The 17,757-nt window shown below is 42.8% G+C and overlaps 1 long non-coding RNA gene and 1 other non-coding gene across 11 annotated transcripts in view; one reads left to right on the top strand and one right to left on the bottom strand.

The window, feature by feature from the left end:
- Positions 1-17,757, bottom strand: part of LOC128929610 (uncharacterized) — a 142,729-nt gene that overhangs the window by 95,009 nt on the left and 29,963 nt on the right. For 7 of the 10 annotated variants that reach the window (XR_013526522.1, XR_008476299.2, XR_008476300.2 and 4 more), the window contains exons 5-6: positions 9,615-9,716; positions 8,911-9,013 (exon numbers count right to left, since the gene is read on the bottom strand). This is a non-coding gene — a long non-coding RNA (uncharacterized LOC128929610). Of the gene's footprint in view, positions 1-6,583; positions 6,934-8,910; positions 9,014-9,614; positions 9,721-17,757 lie in introns of those variants that run through there. The other 3 variants (XR_008476297.2, XR_013526523.1, XR_013526525.1) reach the window with 2 other exon arrangements.
- On the top strand, positions 13,149-13,252 carry LOC118147543 (U6 spliceosomal RNA). Its single transcript, XR_004733995.2, has one exon. It is a non-coding gene; the product is annotated as a U6 spliceosomal RNA (small nuclear RNA).

Below are 17,757 nucleotides of genomic sequence, written 5' to 3'. Positions count from 1 at the left end.
GGAGATCTGTGCATGAGCAGAACTCTATCTACCAAAGCCTAGATGCAAGAAAAGGCTCTAGTATCAGATAAGTGACCTGGCCAAGGAAAGGATGGGAAGCAAAGGACATAGCCCCTGGTGAGGGACTGACAGCAGGGCTTTAGTCCTGGACAGGGTTAAGAAGTGGAGGCAGAGAACAAGACAAAGCTTGTACTTCTAGGTAAAAGCCAAAATAAAGGTGAAATGAAGGGAAAGCAGAAACTGATAGGCAGAGAGTTGTTATTCAGGGCATAAAACATATGCCCAGGATTTCCTCCCTCCTGGAGACAGTGGCCCTAATATCCTAATTATCAGCAGATTCTGCTTCACCACTAGGTCTTGTGTATGAGGCTGCAGGGGTTGCGTGGAGAGGAAAGGGTATGGGATGTTCAGAAATCTCCAGAGTTGTGCTGACTCCATTAAGGTAGGAGGTTCAGACCTTGCCAAACTTTGGGGGATAGGGAATAGAGGCCACTAGGGAAATGTGTCCCAAAAAATTTGCTAGAACCCAAGAGGCCTCAGTGAAACCTAAAGTCTGGATTCAAAATAAAGTGCACTGGACTTAGGATAGGAATGTAGACAATGAAGTTGAAGCCTGAGGGTGGAGGCATCTATAAGCCTAATTGTTAGGAGTTCAGAAAGGCACTGAGATTTGAATTGCCCCTGTAAAAGACACTATTGGGAGAGAACAAAGCTGTGAAAATTCTAATTATAAAGGCAGTTAAGAGTGCACTGGTGAATGAAAGATGATGCCAAGTCAAGTAGAAAGGATCTCTCTTTGGAAGAACTCAGGCCAAAAAAGTTGTATGTCTTCTTTGGGAGGCCAAGGCAGGCACATCATCTGAGGTCGTAAGTTCAAGACCAGCCTGGCCAACATGGTGAAACCGTGTCTCTACTAAAAATAAAAAATCCTTACCTGAGCGTGGCAGTGTGCACCTGTAATACTAGCTACTTGGGATGCTAAGGCAGGAGAATCATTTGAACCCGGGAGGTGGAAGTTGCAGTGAGCCAAGATCGCTCCAATGCACTTCAACCTGGGTGACAGAGTGAGACTCTGTCTGAAAAAAAAAAAAGGGCTGGGCGTGGTGGCTCACCCCCGTAATTCCAGCACTTTAGGAGGCTGAGGTGGGCAGAACACGAGGTCAAGAGATTGAGACCATCCTGTCCAACATGGTGAAACCCCATCTACTAAAATTACAAAAATTAGCTGGGTGTGGTGACCTGTACCTGTAGTCCCAGCTACTCAGAAGGTTGCAGCAGGAAAATCGCTTGAACTCGGAAGATGGAGGGTCGAGTAAGCCAAGACTGCACTACTGCACTCCGGCCTGGCAACGAAGCAAGACTCCACCTCAAAAAAAAAAAATGCCAGGTACAGTGGCTCATGGCTGTAATCCCAATACTTAGGGAGGCCAAGGTGGGTGGATCAGGAGGTCAGGAGTTCAAAACCAGCCTGGCCAAGATAGTGAAACTCTGTTTCTACTAAAAATACAAAAAAATTAGCCAGGCATAGTGGCACACATCTGTAATCCCAGGCAGAGAATTGTTTAAACTCGGCAGGTGGAGGTTGCAGTGAGCTGAGATCGCACATCTGCACTCCAGCCCAGGCGACAGAGCGAAACTCTCAAAAAAAAAAAAAAAAAAAAAAAGTTGTATGTCTCAATCACAGGGACTATCTTGGCAGCTTCTGGATCAGCTATTTTGGCTCCACAAAGTTAGTGGAAAAGAGGTAACTGCACCTTTGCGTGTATACCCCAAGTGCTTTGTCATTGCTTTTGGCATGGCTTATTTTGCTTTCCGGTAAAGCTTTATCTTAGCATAGCTCATTGGGAAATTTAGACCAGAAGCTGTCCATGACCAGCAGCCACGAAGGAAATGCCCTGCCCTTGTTGCCACTGGTGGCCTCTTTTGCGCCACCATTTTGCATCATTTCTCAGAAGCTGTGCCTCCCCCCTTCTAAGATCTGTGACAGTATTGTCTGAGGACATCACAGTAAACCACAGACCCAAAGGTCCAGCACTCCTGGTTACATTCTAGCTGTCAGCCACTCTCCAGACGACACTGTACCTCCATCCAAACATGCTAGTAGCAAATCTGTCTACCAAGCATATCTGCTTTTGGGGTCATGGGTTTCCATAACCAGCACCCTCAGCTGCTTTTCTTTTCTCAGACAAAACTGTGAAGGAAACTAAGTATTTCTTTAGGGACCCAGCATCTCTCTTCAAGGCCTTTATCTCAAACTCATTGGTGTCTCCTTTCTGTCCCTACAACTAGGGGCACAGTGCCTTCTCCTCTCTATCCCGTCCTCAGTCTAGTTCTCAGAAATTAATCTGATAAACTCATTCACACTTCCACTTAACATGACCAAGATGTTTCACAATCAAATCCCTTCCTGGAGTCTCATTTTTAACAGGGTCTCAAAGATCTAAATCAAGAAAAAGAAATTCCAACTGTGGGATTCCAAGCAATAGCAAACAGCTAGGTCAAGTTTTTGAGGGGCAGGACACATTCTTGGTGCCGTGAAATTATGCCACTTGACAGACTAGCAATTTACATTCCATCGCCTGACACCTTCAAGCCATCTCTTCTGCTAGCTCAAGGGGCCAGGATCCCTGGATGTGTGCCAGCACTCACTGCTATTTGGTCTCCCTTGGAAAAGAAAAAAAGAGACACCTATTTTATTTTTTTTTTATTTTTAAAGAGACAGGGTCTCGCTATGTTGCCCAGGCTGGAGTGCAGTGGCTATTCACAGGCGAGATCCGACTACTGATCAGCACGGGAGTTTTGACCCGCTCCATTTCTGACCTGGGCCAGTTTACCCCTTCTTAGGCAACCTGGTAGTCCCCTGCTCCCGGGAGGTCACCATACTGATGCCGAACTTAGTGAGAACACCTGATCAGCATGGCGCACTACAGCCCAGAACTCCTGGGCTCAAGCGATCCTCCCACAGCCACCCGAGTGGCTGGGACTATAGGCACGTGCCACCGCACCCAGTTTTTTTTTTTTTTCTGAGGTGAAGTTTCACTCCTGTTGCCCAGGCTGAAGTGCAATGGGGTGATCTCAGCTCACTGTAACCTCCACCTCCCAGGTTCAAGCAATTCTCCTGCCTCAGCCTCCCAAGTAGCTGGGATTACAGGCATGCACCACCACACCTGGCTAATTTTGTATTTTTAGTAGAGACAGGTTTCTCCATGTTGGTCAGGCTGGTCTCGAACTCCCAACCACAGGTGATTCGCCTGCCTCAGACTTCTAAAATGCTGGGATTACAGGCATGAGCCACTGTGACCATCAAGACACCTCTTAGTAATAATTCACTGCAAAAGTCACACAAGAGGTGCCACCAGCTCCAGTACATGCAGTGAGGACACACCACACCCTCACCTCTGCCATCATCACCGCTGACTTCAGGACCCACATCAACAGATTTTATATAGATGACAGGACAGAGCCACTTAAGCAGTAAACCAATTACCAGTGGTGTTTTGACACATGTGCCCTATACTGTGATGAAGAACAAAGGCTTTTTAAAAATCCTCCCCTACAGCCAATTGGTATCTTTCCCACATATGTTGTTGCAGCATCTCTATATATAGAATCTAGTATTCTATAAACAGAACGTTCTGGCTAAACACGTCCCAACAAGCAAAACTGCAAGGTAGGTAAAGATGGCATCTCACCACCCTTCTTTCTCATATCTTCCTTTCTAAATCTCACCAGGGACAGAAAAGCTCTGTGAAAACAGCATGGGCTTTGCAGCTGTATAGACTTAAGGAAAAATAAATCCTAGCTCAGCCTTTTTATTAGATGTGTGACCTTGGGCAAGTTATGTAACTTCTTTGACTTTCAGCTTGCCCATGTGCAAAAATGGGAATGATATTTTATTGGTTTGTATTACAATTAAATAATATATGAAAGCATCTAATACATGCCTCGCTCTCAAGGGACACAAGTTTCTGTTAGCCATCTAAATCATCATGTACCTGGTACCCTCAAGCTGTCAAAGCCAAGGTGTGTGCCCCACACAAATCTTCCTTTCCTTTCCTAAACCCTATCGAAGCTCCCATCCCCTACAAGAGCTGATCTAATCACATTGTTAAAACAATTCTGATGAAATGAATTCAAGTAAAACATAAACAACATTGCTGGGTTTCTATATTAACTCTGTGGCGGTGTTTCTGTATTTTAAAAAAAGGCCTGGTTCAGAGACTGAGGCAGGTAGATCACTTGAGTCAGGAGTTCGAGACCAGCCTAGTCAACATGGTGAAACCCCATCTCTACTGAAAATACAAAAATTAGCCAGGCATGGTGGCACACACCTGTAAGTCCAGCTACTCAGGAGGCTGAGGTGAGAGAATCACTTACACCCAGAGGCAGAGGTTTCAGTGAGCTGAGATCACACCATTGGACTTCAGCCTGGGTGAGAGAGTAAGATTCCACCTCAAAAAGAGGTCTGGAATTAAAATGAGGCAGGACATATAATGGTGAGGCTCTCCTAAAGCACAGCCTCTTTCACTCTCTGCAGAAGATGAGAAACCAATCAGAGCGACAGAATATCAGCTCATATTGCTGAATGTCACACCTCAAATCAACAACAGGTCCAGAATAGAACTTGGAGTCTTGGCTATCCCTCCTGTTCTAGTCAGCACATGTCACTTCCTTTCCCAGGAAGTTACGGTGTTTTTTTTTTTTCCTAGGAGGTTTCCAACACTATTTTAAACTCTTTGGACTCAACAGGATTTGACTATGGTCACAGCCTTGGAACAATGTGTAGGAGGCCTGGGCCTTACTTCTAGCATCACACCTTTCTTTGAATGGTCTCAACAAGGCCCAGATTAATACAGGTGGTAGAATGGGCCTATGACTTGACTTGTCTCTTAGTGATCCATCCAGGAAGGAGGATCACAGAGAAATTTCTAGGCTTTCCACATACAGGATCACAGAAGCAGATTATTAAAACTAAAAGCAGCCTAAGTATAATCACTTGACACAATGTGCTATGCTGACTATAAGTCACAATTCAGCATGGGAGTTTTCATTATCAGGTACTCTTGGGCAGTATGTATGACTTTCCTGGCAAGACCGTAGGGAGCCAAGAGCACTAGCTCAGTCTGGGGTCTGAGAAGCCAAACACCCCTGGGGGAGGTAGGGTGGTAGAAAAGGCTGACTGGCAGCTTCAGCAGGTGGTATAAAGGGGAACTGAAGGTGAAGTCTAGGGTGAGGGAAGGACTGGTCCAGGCAGGATTACTCAACAGCATGTGCTCAGAGAACTGGGAAAACAAGAACAACAACAACAACAATTTTAAGTTACTTTATATTTATCAAAGTGGTAACCATGGTAAAAATCAGAATTTCGCTATATTTTCTCTATATTTTGCTGGGTTTCTTTATACTTATTTTGCATTTAGACTTTTTAAATACATACTGAGGGAGGAAAGTATGAGGGACATCACAATTTTTCTACTGCTTAGGACTGTTAAACGAATTCTTATTCTGGCCCCTGACTTCAGGAAGAAGCAAGGAAAACCAAGAGTTTGAAGCTTCCAGGTCAATATTCACTTCTTCATTCAACAAATATTTCTTGAGGGGTTAGTAAGAATCAGGGCTTTGCTCAATCCTGGGACAGAGCAGCAAACAAAAGAGACATGGTTCCTAGAGTTCAGTCCTGTGAGAGTGGATAAGACCAAGAACAGGAACTAAAGCCAAAGGTCTATATTGGAAAACAGGCAAGATTCCATAGCCACCAATGAAATGCCAACAGAAAAGCCCCAGGGCAGGCAAGAAAAGCCCCAGGGCAGGCAAGAAGCTATTCAGGGAGATGAGTTGGTTCAGAAAATGCTCTAATCCCTTCACTCACTCTGACAGGAGAGACAGCCATTGTGGTGGGTTGAATTTATCAATAAAAGTGCCCTCACAGCCAGTGCCACCATGAAGGTGCCCATTCTCTGTTCATAGCCATGTAACTATAAGCTATGTGAAAGATCTTGAAAGCTCCAAAGAAAAACAGAAGATCTGAATTGTCTACTAACAGAAATTCTAGAAGATACAGCAGACGAGAAGTGGGAAGTATAAAACCAACTGCCAGATCCAACTGGGGGATCCTCCCCCAACACTATCACTACACCTCTCTGACACTGCATGAAAAGTAAAAATAAAGACAGAATAGGAAAGAGAAAAAAAGGGGGAAAGAGGGATTGGAGAAGAGATCGGGGATGAGATGGTCAGGCTACAATCAGAAGCCTCCTAAGAGGAGTTTCTGATTTATGGTATGAAGCAGGCAAGACGTGGGGAAAGGCTATGTATGGCCTGATCAGTAATAAAAATGAGTCATTCCAGCAGCTCAGTTCAAGCACTCTCAGGAGGTGATGGCCATCATAAAGGTGGAGAGCCAACAGCAGCAGCAGCAGGAGGTACAGAATCTATGAACAGCCAGCACAGCAGGGGCCTACAGAGATCTCCTATTTAACTTCTCTGAGCCTCAGTTTCCTTTATCTGAAAATGAAGATGGTAAGAGTGTACAGAGTACACATTAGTTACCTAGGACTGCCATAACAAATTACCACAAACTGGATGGCTTAAAACAACAGAAATTTATTTTCTCATAATTCTGGAAGCTACAAGTCTGAAATCCAGGTATCAGTAGGGCCATGCTCTCTCTGAAGGCTCTAGGGACGGATCCTTCCTTGTTTCTTCTAGTTTCTGGTGATTGCTGACAACCCTTGGAGGGCCGGAGCCATTCCTTAGTTTGCAGCAGGATAACTGCAATCTTTGCCTCCATCTTCATGTGGCCATCTTCCCTCTGTGTCTCCTTCTTCTTATGACAACACCAGTCATTGGACTAGAACTCACCACTTAAACTTCATCTCAACTTGATTATATGTGCAAGGACTTTATTTCCAAATAAGATCACATTCACAGATTCTGGAAGAACATGAATTTTGGGGGATACCATTCAACTCAGTACAGAGTACCAACCTCGTAAGAAGTTTATACATGTAAGGTATTATACTTAGGACCATGATTGGCACACAGTATGTGCTATGTAAAGGTTGGCTACCCTTCTTCACCATCTCTGGCAGGTAGCTGCTGCCAAAGGGATATGTGGGTGTGTTCTGTTATATAAGAATCACCCTCCCTCCATTTTGAGACAGAGGCAAAAAACTGAATTAAACTAGAGTTCTGAAATAAGCTGATTAGGGCAGAGCTGCAGCACAACAGGTTTATTACCATTCAGTACCCCTTATCAATATCCTACCAATACTCTCAACCTGGAATGAGAAAATACCTGCTGCAAGCACTTTTTTTTGAACAATACAGAAAGTATCATTCCAAATGAACAATGGCCCTTCAAAGCAGTACCCGTGTTAGGATCTGCTTTGGAAGAGACTTCAGAGCCAGTTAAGAAGCTTCAGCAGAGAGACAGCAGTCTCATCACTTACAATTCAGACTGTGAGTTCTGATCCAAAACTGCTCTACATGGTATATTCAACCCCAGAGTTCAGTAATGAAATGACTTTTGGCTGTATCCAAACATTAAAATCCATTCTCTGAGATGGGATTTGCTATTTCTGAGGATGTGATATTTAAAATAACAAGCCACTTTCAAATTAGGGAAGAGGAGAATAGACTGAAGGCTCCTGCTTCTCCTTCTTTAACAAATGAGTTTAGGATAACTACCCAACTGAAAAAAAATACACGGCAGGGCACAGTGGCTCACGCCTGTAATACTTTGGGAGGCTGAGGCAGGCAGATCACAAGGTCAGGAGTTTGAGACTAGTGTGGCTAACATACTGAAACCCCATATATACTAAAAATACAAAAATTTAGCCAGGCATGGTGGTGGGCACCTTTAATCCCAGCTATTAGGGAGGCTGAGGCAGGAGAATCACTTGAACCCGGGAGGCAGAGGTTGCAGTGAGCCAAGATCACACCACTGCACTCTGGCCTGGGCAACAGCGAGACTTGAAAAAAAATAAACAAAGAAAAGAAACACAGCCAGATCCCAACCACTCTCTTCATGTCCAAATAAATACCAGATGGATCAAAGATTTAAATTTAAAGATTAAAGATTTAAACACACACAGTACTCAAAAAGAACAAGTAACTATTTTTATAATTTTGAGGTGGGGAACATGCTTTTTCTAAACATTGGTCTAGTAGCAGAAAAAACTATAAGGGAAAGGATTTTATAATTACCTAAAAATGTAAAATTTGCACACAGAAAAAAAGCTGCATAAAGAAAATTGAAAAAAAAAATGACAAAATGGGAACAATTCCCTATCATTTAAGATAGTCTTAAATGTTAAGACTCGTTAAAACTCTTACGAATTAATAAAAAAAAATTATTAGAAAAAATGTGCAGGCAAAATGCAGTGGTTCAAGCCTGTAACCCCAATGCTTTGGGAGGCCAAGGTGGGAGGATCACTTGAAGCTAAAGTTCAAGACCAGTCTGGGTTGCAAGAACCCATCACTCCAAAAAATAAAAAATTAGCCAGGTGTGGTAGCAGGCACCTGTAGTCCTCAGCTACTCACGAGGCTGAGGCAGGAGGATCTCTTGAGCCCAAGAGTTCAAGGTTGCAGTGAGCTATGATCACACCACTGCACTCCAGCCTAGACAACAAAGCAAGACCCTGTCTCTGAAAGAAAAAAAAAAAAAAGGTGCAAAAGTTATGAATAATTGATTTAAATAAAAAATACAAAGGTCCAAAATACATTTAAAAATTCAATCTTTAATATTCAAAGAAATAAAAATTAAATCATATTTATTGAGTGCTATGTTTCAGTTACTATTCTAAGCATTGTACTTGTATTCCTCAAAATAACACCATAAAATAGGTACTATCATTATTCCTACTTTACCAAGATAAAATTGAAGGACAGAGAAGGTAAATGAATTACCCAAGGTCACACAGTTAGCAAATGGCTGAGTCAGAATTCGGCCCCCAGCAGGCTGGCTCCAAAGTCACATTCTTGACCACTGTGTTACAAGACCATGTCTCACCTGTCAGATGAGGAAGACAAAAACACACAGCACCCAATGTTATTAAAACATGGGGAAATAGGCAATCTCACATGTTGCTAATAGAAGTTTATGTTCTCAAGGGTAGTTTGGCTCCATGAATGAACATTTTAAATATGCATACCCTTTAACTTGGCTTATGGATTTTTTGGAATTTATCCTAAAGAGACAGTGGACAAGCATGCAAAGATGTATATACCAAGTGTTTAGCACAGAATGCTCATAATAATCAAAATATTACAAATAAAAAGCCCAATGAATTAATTTGTTGAATATACCAAATATCCGCAACAAGTTAACATATACCAAATATCCAACAAATTAATTCACTCAACAAATATTTATTGAGCATCAATGTGGTACCAGGAACTGTTCTCAATACCAGGTATAGAGCATGGATAAAAAAGAAAAAAGGGCCAGGCGTGGTGGTTGACACCTGTAATCCCAACATTTTGGGAGACTGAGGAGGGAGAACTGCATGAACCTAGGAGTTTAAGCTTAGGCAACAGAGTGAAACCAGATCTTTTTAAAAAAATTTTTAAATTAGCTGGGTGAAGTAGCACATGGCTGTAGTCCCAATTACCTGAGAGGCTGAGGTAAGAGGATCACTTGAGCCCAGGAGGTTAAGGTTACAGTGAATCCAGATCATGCCACTGCATTCCAGCATGGGTCACAGAGCGAGACCCTGTCTCAAAAAAAAAAGCAGGGGAACACTCATTCTGTGATATAGAATAAAATGCTGCCTGATTCTAGCATAATAAGACCATTTTTAAAAGAAAAATCCCTGTCTTCATGGAGCTTATATTCTAACGGAGGAAAGTTAGGCAATAAGCAAAAAAATAAGAAAAGTATATAATGTATCAAGTGATGCTAAATGCTATAGAGAAAAATATAGGTGGGAAGAAAGAGAAGAAAGGGGGATTGTCATCTTGTTAAGTAAGGGAGTCAAAGGCAGCCCCATAGATAACAGATAAGATAAATAGATTAAATATTAGAGAATAATAGCAGTATGATATATCCACCCACTGAAATATCAGCCCTTTATTCTGTATTTATTGACCTGAAAATGTCTTCAAGTGAAAAAACATGGTAAAACAGTAACAAAGCACGACTACTGATAAAAAGTTACATGTGTATATATATGCTCATATTCCAACTGGGAGAGTGGACCAACCTACAAAAAGATTAGTAATACTGAGTAAGGGTCCAGGCTGAGTGCCAGGCAATAGTATAAGCAGTATATGTGTTCACCCACCCATTCGCTGATCTTCCTCCCAATATCTATACTTTCTTCCAGAAAGAATTTAAGGACAGCAAATCTATACACCTCCTCAAGTTCTTTTTTTCTCTCATCCTCTCTCTCTTCTTCCCAGAAGCCAGGCCAGTGACAGTGTGAAAAAGAGACGCAAGGATGGAAGGAAACCCCCACAGAATCTAGATGGGATTCCTCTTACTTCAACACAGAGGAAACAGGTCCTGGGAGGCACAACTCCTCCCTGCACACCTGCAGGATTTGAAAAAAGGCTACCTGACTTAGAATCCCTATTTCATCCCCTACTAAACCCAAGATGCCCTACAGGGACAGCTGGGAGCAAGACTGACTCATATGGCGGTGACAGGCCACAGGAGGCCAGAGCTCTACACTTGGCACACAAAGCCTACATCTTTCTATGAGCAGAAATGACAGTGTCAAGCCCTTTTTGGCCCCTACCCTGTCCTCTCCTCCATGCCTGTACTCATAAGCTATCCTGGGTAAATTAATTCATGCTCAATCCCCATATGTACTGCCTTGCCCAGTTACCCCAGAGAGTCACAGACTTCCCCACTATCGTTCTCAAAACTAGGTCCCTACCAAGAAAGCTGCTTAGAGTGACCGGACATGTTAGTTTGATTCAAATACTTTCAGTCTGGGGTGAGGGTAGATAGGGTTCAAATCTATCTGCTCTTAGATATGTAGGAACAGACTACACTTCTTGTTTGAGCATAAAGCCACAAATAAGGAACTGGAAACTTCCCAAAGGTGAAATCCACATTGTTGTCGCCTGTATCTTTAGCCTGGGGTGGGGGGTACGGGCACATGAGTGGAGGCAGGGCACTTAGGGAAAGATTCAACTATATGAAAATATTTCTCACATACTCTCTGTCATCCCTTGGACACCAACTATAAGCCAGGCCCTGTATTAAGTGCTTTCATATACTACTGGCAAAAAAAAAGCAAAATCACTTTTTTCTTTTTATTTTATTTTTTTGCAAAATCACTTTTATCGAACATTCCTACTATGTGCTACTGAGTTTAAGAAGCCTAAAGTTGGCCACGTGTGGTGTTGCACACCTGTAATCCCAGCACTTTGGGAGGCCAAGATGGGTGGATCACCTGACATCAGGAATTCAAGACTGGTCAGATCAACATGGTGAAACCCTGTCTCTACTAAATACAAAAAATTAGCCAGTCATGACCTGTAATCTCAGCTACTTGGGAGGATGAGGGAGGAGAATCACTTGAACCCAGAAGGCAGAGGTTGCAGTGATCCAAGATCACGCCATTGCATGCCAGCCTGGGAAACAAGAGCAAAAATCTGTCTCAAAAAAAAAAAGAAAGAAACCTAAAGCATGTTCAGGTCCAGCTGCCCTGCTGACAGTTAAGTATTCAGGATTGATGTTAAAAAGAGGATAGAAATCTGAGATTCTCTCCTCAGGGCTATCACAGAAGTCATTCTACATACTATCAAGTCAGATTCTTCAGGCCCCAGTCTGGCTTCTGCTATCTTACCTGGGCTTTCAGCAGGAAACACTGCATACACATATGTACACATCTCAAGTCCCCAACACACTTGGTCTGCAAGTGGAAGAAACTCCCTGCTAGTGATGAGTACCACATGAGGTAGACAAAAACCAAAAGTAATCACACTTCGTTGGCAGAGGACACACTTGGTCTGCAAGTGGAAGAAATTCCCCACTAGTGATGGGTACCATATGAAGTCGACAAAACCCAAAAGTAGTCACACTTTTTCAGCAGAGGAACTTTCTTCTCTCTCCACCTCTCTCATCTTTGCCAAATATGCATTTACTAAAATCTCTTATTATGCTCATCACTAAAGGATATAAGAGACGCCTCCTACCTTCAAAAATTTACTTTATTAGGGAAAACAAAATCAACACATAGGAAGTGTATTATAAAAATAAGAGGGCTCCAAGATTTCTAGTGCATGGAACAGGAAAACAGAGATGCTGGTAAAACAACAAATGGAGAAGTGGATAAAGTAAGACAAATGGTGGGGTGTCCTGGTATACATAGCTATCTTCAATTTCAAATAACCAAATCTCTCCCTTTTAAAAGGTTCCATTCCTAGGAGAGGTATGTTTGACTTCAAGAAAAATCTCCAATACCAACATTCGAGACATAAAGTTGGGGATCATTCACAATACAAAAAAAGAGTCTCTTTGCTGTAAAGTTAACTAAGATATGATTTAACCACCCCTCAAACTATCCCTGTATTATACATTCAAATATATACAATGTTTATACCCAACTTTTCAGGATCACATTTATAAAATGAAGTAAAGTACTTTTAAAGGCCGGGTGCAGTGGCTCACACCTGTAATCCCAGCACTTTGGGAGGCCAAGTGCAGTGGATCACAAGCTCAAAAGATCGAAACCACCTTGGCTAACATGGTGAAACCCCATCTCTACTAAAAATACAAAAATTAGCTGGGTATGGTGGTGCGCGCCTATAGTCCCGGCTACACGGGATGCTGAAACAGGAGAATCGCTTAAACCCAGGAGGCAGAGGCTGTAGTGAGCCGAGATCAGGCCACCACACTCCAGCCTGGTGACAGAACGAGACTCTGTCTCAAACAAACGAAAAAAAAGTACTTTTAAAAAACGTTCAGGCCAGGCAAGGTGGCTCACGCCCATAATCCCAGCACTTTGCGAGGCTGAGACTAGCGGATCACCCGAGGTCAAGAGTTTGAGACCAGCCTGGCCAACATGGTGAAACCCCGTCTCTACAAAAAAAAGCAGCCAGGCATGGCAGCGGGCACCTGTAATCCCAGCTATTCAGGAAGCTGAGGCAGGAGAACTGTTTGAACCCAGGAGGCAGAGGTTGCAATGAGCCAAGATTGGTATTCCATCCTGAGCAACAGATTGGAACACTACAGAGAAGACTGGCATGGCCCCTGAGCAAGGATGACATACAAATTCATGAAGCGTTCCATATTTTTATTTCATATAGAATCAAAGAAGACCTCATATAGCCAAGACAATCCTAAGCAAAAAGAACAAAGCTGGAGGCATCACACTACCTGACTTCAAACTATACTACAAGACTACAGTAACCAAAACAGCATAGTACTGGTACCAAAAAGACATATAGACCAATGAAGCAGAACAGAGACCTCAGAAATGACGCCACACATCTACAACCATCTGATCTTCTACAAACCTGACAAAAACAAGCAATGGGGAAAAGATCTCCTATTCAGTAAATGGTGCTGAGAAAACTGGCTACCCATATGCAGAAAACTGAAATTGGACCCCTTCCTTATACCTTACACAAAAATTAACTCAAGATGGATTAAAGACTTAAATGTAAAACCCAAAACTATAAAAACCCTGGAAGAAAACCTAGGCAATACCATTCAGGACATAGGCATGGGCAAAGACTTCATGACAAAAACACCAAACGCAATTGTAACAAAAGCCAAAGTTAACAAATGGGATCTAATTAAACTAAAGAGCTTCTGCACGGCAAAAAAACTATCATCAGAACAAACAGGCAACCTCCAGAATAGGAAAAAATTTTTGCAACCTGCTCATCTGACAAAGGTCTATACCCAGAATTTACAAGGAATTTAAACATATTTACAAGAAAGACAGACAACCCCATCAAAAAGTGGGCAAAGGATGTGAACAGACACTTCCCAAAGGAAGACATTTACACAGCCAACATACATTTTTTAAAAAAGCTCAGGCTGGGCATGGTGGCTCACTTTAGAGGCCAAGCACTTTAGAGGCCAAGGCAGGCAGATCACCTGAGGTCAGCAGTTCAAGACCAGCCTGACCAACATGGTGAAACCCCATCTTTTAAAAAAAAAAGCTCAACAATTGATCAAAAGGGAAATGTAAATCAAAAACCACAATGAGATACCACTTCACACCAGTCAGAACGGCAACTATTAAAAAGTTAGGAAACAATAGATACTAGCAAAGCTGTGGAGAAACAGGAATGCTTTTACACTGTTGGTGGGAATGGAAATTATAAATTAGTTCAACCATTGTGGAAGACTATATGGCAATTTCTCAAGGATCGAGACCATTACTGGGTACATACCCAAAGGAATATAAATCATTCTACTATAAAGACACATGCAGGCCAGGCTGTGTCTGACACCTGTAATCCCAGCACTGTGGGAGGCCGAGGTTGGCAGATCACCTGAGGTTAGGAGTTTGAGACCAGACTGGCCAACATGGTGAAACCCCTCGCTACTAAAAATATATAATTAGCCAGGCAGTGGTGCACACCTGTAAATCCAGCTACTCAGGAGGCTGAGGCAGGAGAATCTCTGGAACCCAGGAGGTGGAGGTTGCAGCGAGCCAAGATGGTGCCACTGCACTCCAGCCTGGGAGACAGAGCAAGACTCCATCTCAAAAAAAAAAAAAGAAAAAGATTAAGAGCTTCTACTCAAAAAAGAAAAAAAAAGACACATGCACACGTACGTTTACTGCAGCACTATTTGCAAAAGCAAAGACATGGAACCAATCCAAATGCCCATCAATGATAGACTGGATAAAGAAAATATGGTACATATATACCATGGAATACTATGCAGACATAAAAGGGAATGAGATCATGTCCTTTGCAGGGATATGGTTGAAGCTGGAAGCCATCATCCTCAGCAAACTAACACAGGAACATAATACCAAACACCACATGTTCTCACTCCTAAGTGAGAGCTGAACATGGAGAACACATGGACACGGAGAAGGGAACAACACACAGCAGGGCTGTTGGCGGATCCGGGGGTGAGAGGAGGGAACTTAAGAGGATGAGTCAATAGGTGCAGCAAACCACCATGGCACACGTATTACCTATGTAACAAACATGCACATTCCGCACATGTAGCCCATTTTATCGTTTTATCTTTTTTTTTTTTTAATGGAAGAAATACGGGGGGTAAAAAACAGTATCTATAAAGGAAATGTATCAGGTTGGGTGTGACAACACATGCCTGTAATCCTGACACTTCAGAGGCCACGACAGGAGGATCACTTGAGGCGAGGAATTAAAGACCAGCCTGGGCAACATAGCAAAAGACTATGTAGACTCTGTCTCTACAAAAAAATTAAAAATAAAAAAAATAAAATTTTTTAAAAGGCAATGTATTGATGAACAAATGGCTAAACTATGATGCATACATTCTTTTTTTTTTTTTTGAGATAGGAGTCTTGCTCTGTTATCAGGCTGGAGTGCAGTGGCTCGATCTCGGCTCACCGCAACCTTTATCTCCTGGGTTCAAGCAATTCTTCCTCCTCAGCCTCCCAAGTAGCTAGGACCACAGGTGCGCGCCACCACGCCTGGCTAATTTTTGCATTTTTAGTAGAGACAGGGTTTCACCATGTTGGCCAGGATGGTCTCAATCTCTTGACCTCGTGATCCACCCACCTCGGCCTCCCAAAGTGCTGGGATTACAGGCATGAGCCACTGCACCTGGCCAATGCGTACATTCTTTAAGGCAGAATATTATTCTGCCTTAAACCAGAAAGAAATCCTGTGTCACGTGCTACAACATGGATGAACCCTAACACATTATGCGAAGTAAAATAAGCCCCTCACACACACAAAAATACTATATGACTATTTATATGACTATTCGATTATTATTTATATAATCAAATTCATAGAAACAGAAAGTAGAATGGTGGTTACTAGAGAGAAAGGAGTGGTGGGGCAAGAAGAGTTGTTGCTTAAGAGTACGGAATTTCAGTTTTACAAGATGAAAAAGTTCTGGAGATTTGTTACACAAAATGTGCATATACCTAAGACTACTAAAACATATAAAACGTAGACTTAAAAATGGTTAACACTGCAAATTTTATGTTTTTTTTTTAACCACAATTTCTCACAGACTTAAAATGACTGGCCAAGCACGGTGGCTCATGCCTGTAAATTCAGCACTTTGGGAGGCTGATTATGGGTGGATTATGAGGTCAGGAGTTCGAGACCAGCCTAGCCAACGTGGCGAAACCCCGCCTCTACTAAAAATTTAAAAAAAAAAAATCAGCTGGGCGTGGTGGCGCATGCCTGTGATCCCAGCTACTTAGGAGACTGAGGCAGGAGAGTTGCTTGAACCCGGGAGGTGTAAGGATGCAGTGAGCCAAGATTGAGCCACTGTACTCCAGCATAGGCAACAGAGCGAGACTCCATTTCAAAAAAAAAAGTAATGTTGGGGCACGGTGGCTGACACCTGTAATCCCAGCACTTTGGGAGGCTGAGGTGGGCAGATCACAAGGTCAGGAGTTCAAGACGAGCCTGACCAACATCATGCAACCCCATCTCTATCAAAAATACAAAACTTAGCTGGGCAGTGTGGCATGCATCTGCAATCCCATCTACTTGGGAGGCCGAGACAGGAAGATCACTTGAACCCAGGAGGTGGAGGATGCAGTGAGCCAAGATCACGCCACTGTCTCCAGCTTGGGCGACAGAGGAGGACTGCCTCAAAAAAACAAAATAGTAATGATCATATGGGGGAAAAAAATTCAGCAACAGAGAAGGATATTAAAAAATAAAAAGGCCAGGCATAGTGTCTCATGCCTATAATTCCAGCACTTTGGGAGACCAAGGCAGGTGGATTGCTTGAGTCCACGAGTTCTAGACCAGCCTGGGCAACATGGTGAAACCCCCGTCTCTATTAAAAAAAGAAGAAAAGAAAGAAAAAGAAAACTTTCAGAAACAGTATGGGTATATAACAAGTACACAGAGTTTCTCCCCTTTTTTATATACAAATGCTAACGCTAGTATACTAGTCATAAATACTATTCCGCACCTTTCTTTAGTTTTCTCTTAATTACAGATTTTGGAGATTGTTCCACACATATCAATGTGTTTGTGTATATCTGTGACATTTTTCTTTTTCCTGCATCCAATCATCCATTACATTTTTTTTGTTGCTGCTGTTGTTTTGGGGAGTGGGGGGATAAGGTCTCGCTCTCTTGCCCAGGCGGTAGTGCAGTGGGGTGTCTCGGCTCCCTACAACCTCTGTCTCCTGGGTTTCAGCAATTCTCCTGTCTCAGCCTCCCAAGTAGCTGGGATTACAGGTATGTACCACCAGGTCCAGCTAATTGTATTTTTAGTAGACAGGATTTTACCATGTTGGCCAGGCTGGTCTCGAACTCCTGACCTCAGGTGATTTGCCTGCCTCAGCCTCCCAAAGTGCTGGGATTATGAGCCACCTCGCCCAGCCAATAAAATGTATTTTTAAAGCAAAACATATTAAGGGCTTTGCACATCAATTTTACATAGCTTTTCCCTCAACAAATACATTCAGGCCAAGCATGGTGGCTCATGCCTGTAATCCTAGCACTTTGAGAGGCTGAGGTGAGAGTACTGCTTGAGATCACTTTGAGACCAATGTGGGCAACATAGTGAGACCCCATCTCTGCAAAAAAACAAACAGAAATTAGCCAGGCATAGTGGCACAAGCCTGCAGTGCTAGCTACATGGGAG

The sequence above is a fragment of the Callithrix jacchus genome, chromosome 14 (genome assembly GCF_049354715.1).
Source record: "Callithrix jacchus isolate 240 chromosome 14, calJac240_pri, whole genome shotgun sequence".
Taxonomy (NCBI): Eukaryota; Metazoa; Chordata; class Mammalia; order Primates; family Cebidae; genus Callithrix; species Callithrix jacchus.
Note: the sequence above shows the minus strand (reverse complement) of the source record. Positions and strands in the feature narration are given on the sequence as shown.